The sequence below is a fragment of the Fukomys damarensis genome, unplaced genomic scaffold (genome assembly GCF_012274545.1).
Source record: "Fukomys damarensis isolate Sample0158 unplaced genomic scaffold, DMR_v1.0_HiC HiC_scaffold_36, whole genome shotgun sequence".
Taxonomy (NCBI): domain Eukaryota; kingdom Metazoa; phylum Chordata; class Mammalia; order Rodentia; family Bathyergidae; genus Fukomys; species Fukomys damarensis.
In genome coordinates, this window is record NW_022900948.1 from 41,842,342 (window position 1) to 41,847,010 (window position 4,669).

The following is a 4,669-nucleotide window of genomic DNA, read 5'->3' on the forward strand; positions in this document are numbered from 1 at the left end:
GCGGCTTCTCTAAGTACCCTTGCTGGGAGTCTTCCTGGCCGTTATATTTCCTCCCTCGGCCAGCTCACGCCACCGACCTGCCGCGCCGAGTCCCGTCATCCCGTCATCCCGTCATTCCGTCATTCCGGTACGCCGCGCCGCGTGAGGCTCCTGCTTTCCTTCACAGGGGCGATTTTGGTATTTCCACCCTTTCGCCACGACAAGTTCATGCTTCCAGGAATGTTCTCAGGCGGGTGTCTGCACACCTGCGAAAGCTGCTCTAGCTACAGGCCCGGAAGCGGAATCGCCGGGGCTTGGGGTACGTGCTTTCCACAAGGACCAGGGCTCCCTGTGTCTCCCGCTCTTCAGCACGTGTGCCCATCTCAGGGTTATAAAACGGAGCTCATTGTCACGGCTCACGCCCTCTCTGTGCTAACAGTCTCTCCCGGTGCAGAGGAATCGGGGAAGCCTCTTCTGTCCATGCACGATTACCTTTCTTTTTCTTTCTTTCTTTTCTTTCTTTTTTTTTTTTTTTTTTTTTTTTTTTTTTTTTTTTTTTGTTTGTTTGTTTGTTTGAGACAGGGTCTCACTATGTAATTGAGACTGACCTGGAACTCACTATGTAGCCCAGGCTGGTCTCGAACTCACAGCGATCCTCCTGCCTCAGCCTCCCAAGTGCTAGGGTTACAGGCGTGAGCCACCACACCCGGCCTGCACGATTACCTTTCAAGATAGGCGGCTTCAGCTGCTGGCTGCACCTTCTCACACCCATCACCTGCTGTCATCATGCGCTGTGCTGTGAGGAAGGTGAATTGAGACACTAATTTGGCCCAAGGAGTGGTGCATGAGCCTGAAGACAAACGGTTGCATAATCAGACCCAAGGTGGCGCCAGTGAGTTCACCCAGTCCACAGCTGTCTGTCAACCAATCAAAGGCAGCTTGGGAGCGCTCCAGGGAGTGCAAGTGTGGGGCAGACAACAGCAGTGCAGGAAATTCAGTTCAAGCCGCTGACTTGAGCCCTCAATAGTAATCTTTTGGTCATCTGTGAGGCAGGAGGGGCCCCTGTGGGACAGGACAAACTAGGGCCTGGGTCTAGAAGGCGATGTCCTCTTCACGCTCATGTCTCTGGCTTCATCAGGCGCTTTGCATATAAGGGATCACAGTCATGTGCTCCGGAACTAAAAATGCTCTGGATCCGAGTCCCAGCTGAACCACTTCAAAGGGCTGCCATCAGTGACAAAGACACAGAACACGTGAAGTGCTTAGACACTTAGCTTAGCGTTCCAGACACACACGAAACCTCAAAAATGGTGATCTGTTATTATTAACAACCCCTAATACAGGAAATACATTCTCCACTTTATGGATAACAAAAGTGACACCCAGAGAGGCCGAGTGACTCTTCGGAAATTGGGTTCAAACCCAGGCCCGTCTGTCTGATGCCTCCTGTTTCCACCTCCTCAGGCTGCCTGCGTGCGACCAGGCCCCTCTGCCAGGAACCTGGCTCAGTTGCCTGTCTCAAGCCCTGAGCCCTCCCGTCCTCCTCCTGCTGGGGACACAGGCGGGAGTCCCTCAGGGGGTGGCAAGCCCGGGGCAAGTCCAGGCCCAGGCCAGGCTGCAGGAGGATCCCAGGTGCTGGGGAAGGGGGCTGCCTGACCACTGCCCAGGCACATGCAGAGCCAACCCGAGGGAAACCCCGATGTTGTCAGTGCCGGCTCGCCTGGGGCACGAGCACTGCAGACATTAAATATTAAACATGTCGGCTGCCTTCCAAGCTTGGTAATTAAAACTCCTATTTCATATTTTACACAGGATGGACAGGGAGGTCACAGGCTGTTGTGGGAGGCTTCATAGTGCCTTGTTCACAGATGAAGTGGCTCTTCTGAGGAAAACCTCTCTCTCACTCGGGACCCTCTGCCCTACTTGTACAGTGATTTCCTGGAAGGGAGGGCAAGGACTGGACGTCGGGAGGTCTCTGCGGTGGAGGGACCCACGCAAGGATCCCAGCAGATACTTGGGCTTTCTACTTCCCCCAAATGGGTCTGTGTCCCCAGGAGTCGGGGGAGGGCTCGGCCTTAGGACCCCGCTGCTGTGGCAGCCTGGGAACTGAATTGGTTCTGCAAACCCAGAGAGGGAACCAGCGCCAAGAACCGACGGGAGGAGGGCGGGGGGGAGGGGGGGGCTTCTCTTAGCCTCTAGCGCCATCTGCTGGTCTGATTTTGAACTGTACCTCTCCCGCGGGAGACTGAATTTGAGTTTGGGGCAGGGGCCTTGCAGAAGGGGATAGAGAAAAACTAAGCCTGGTGTTTTCAGAAGGTTTTTCTTCCTTCCCTTTTTCTCTCTCGCCCTCTCCTCTCTTTCTCTCTTACCACTCCCCACCCCCAGCTTTTCTCTCTTCAAGATTTTGCTCGGTAGTCCAGGCTAGCCTTGAACTCACTAAAGAGCCCAGCCTGGCCTCACACTTGGGACCCTCCTGCCTCAGCCTCCCAAGGGTGCTGGGATTGCTGGGATTACAGGCGTGCACCTCCGCGCCCAGCAATGCTTCCAGAAACAGTTTTAAAACACAATTTATGCCTTTTATCGATCCTTCAAGGGTCAGTCCCGAGTCAAGAGAGAAACTTACCAGGGTCTCTGCGGCCCCAACCTGGCATGATGACTTGCGTGTGCCTGGTGCTCGTGGCAGGCTGTCTGCCTCACGGCCAGCAGCCTGTTTGTGAGCCTGGCCCCCATGAGGTCGGCCACATTGTCTCGCTGTGGGTGTGGTCCTGGCAGGCCCTGCCCACTCACAGACGGGACAGTAAGGTTGCCGAACTTCCGTGACGGCCCCCACAGCCGCCCTTCTGCATGGCCTTTCTGTCGTAGCAGCGCACCGTGAGCCGCCTCCTGCCCCTGCCCTCGTCACCCCTCTCCGCACCTCCCACGAGTCCTCTCACAGCACTCCTGACCATAAGACATGAGCCTGATCCTGGCCACCTCTACCTAGAACATTTGACCATCAGCTTTCAAAGGAGCTGTAAGCTCTTTGTCCCGTTCTGAGAAGTCTGTGTGGTCCTAGTGAGGCTGTGGTCCGACCCCTGCCCTCTCTCCCACCTTCCTGTACCAGCCCACATAGGCCTGTTCCTCAATGCAGCATGTTCTCTGACCTCGGCCCTTTAGCAGAGGCTGTTCCCTCTGCCCAGAACGCTGTTCCCTTCACTCCTCTAATGAAGAGTTCTTCATGTCATGGGGACACCTCGAGGAGGCCTTTCCTGGCCACCCTCTCTAGAGCCTTCCTGCTCTCCTCTTTCCTATCCCAGTCCTTTCTTTGGCCTTCTCTATGGAATTTAACTGTTTTTTATTTTCCCATTAATTTGTTTTCATTGTCTCCCTAATCAGAATGTAAAAATTCTTTTGCACTACTGATTGAACCTGGGGCCTTCATACTGAACTACATCTCTGGCCATTTCAATTTATTTTACTTTTTGCTTCATTTGGAGACAGGTCTTCTAAGTTACTAAACCTCCCAGGCTGAACTCCAACTTGGAATCCTCCTGACTCAGCCTCCCAGAGTGCTGGGATGGCAGGCACGTACCACCACAGCCGGCTGAACGTAAATGCTGAGTAGGAGAAAGCACATCCATTTTCCTCACCACTGCACAGGGCCTGGCACACGGTAGGTACAAAACATGTATCTGTGGGGTGAATGGAAAAGGCCGCTGTGCCAGGGCGAGGACAGAGCCCCCGGGAGCAGAGAGGAGAGACTGGGAAGCTGTCCAGAAGAAGCGACATCCCACTGAGACCTGGAAAGAACAGAAGCAGCCCAGATAGACAGGGGTGGGCCAGAGGGGCTCCCGGGCAATTTCAGGAAACTAACACTGGAAAGGAAGCTGGTGTGGGGGCTGGGGGAGTCGGAATGGGGAGGCCCCAAGTCCCGGCCATGTGGGAGGCAGCGGGAGGGAGGCGGGAGGCAGGGAGGCCATGGGGCTGAGGACAGCGCCGGCCAGGGCAGAGGAGAGAGCAGTGCACAAAGGGAGGGGGACAGGAGCTGGATGGAGAAGCCTTGGGGGGCCTCAGGGAGGGGCTGTGAGAAACAGAAGCACCCAGTGACTCGCACGGGGCTGTGAAACCGGGTATGTGGAGGTGACGCTGCTTGACATAAGGCACAGTGTGTATCAGCAAATAAAACAAAAGTATCTGTAATTCTTTAGGTTGCGGATCGTTGGAAGATCAAATCAAATTGGCTTCAGCTACTGGAAAGTCCAGAGGTAAGATGAGTTTGAGGGTTTGTTTTGTTTAGAGGCCAGTGGTACTATCAGGGGCCCTATTTTGTTCTGTTTTGTTTTTCTTTCCTCTTTTGGTTCTGTCCGCTGCAGTCTTTGTATCTTCCTGAAGCTGCTTCCTTTGTGGTGGCGAAATGGCTGCAGCAGCTCCAGGCCTCACATCTGAGCAGTCATCCCATAAAGTCAGCCAGTAGGAGTCTTGGAGAGGGGGACAGAGGAAGAATAGTCTTTCTCTAAAGTCCCGAAACACTTCCACTCACGTTGGTCTAGAGTAAGCCTTGTGCCTGTTTCCATCAGCTGTGGCTGGGAATGACCTGGCTTTAACCCCTCCGGCCTGCTTACTCTAACTCGTTACCATGGCCAGGAAGAGATAACGGCTTGAAATAGCTTCTCCAGCCTGGCTTCCCTTCACAGCCGGGGTCGGTGCTGTG

At 54.5% G+C, this 4,669-nt stretch overlaps 1 long non-coding RNA gene across 1 annotated transcript; it reads left to right on the top strand.

Moving 5' to 3' along the window:
• The first annotated feature begins 20 nt into the window (after positions 1–20).
• On the top strand, positions 21–4,323 carry LOC104854900. Its single transcript, XR_004515379.1, has 3 exons — positions 21–298; positions 3,460–3,631; positions 4,167–4,323. It is a non-coding gene; the product is annotated as an uncharacterized LOC104854900 (long non-coding RNA).
• Positions 4,324–4,669: the final 346 nt, after the last annotated feature.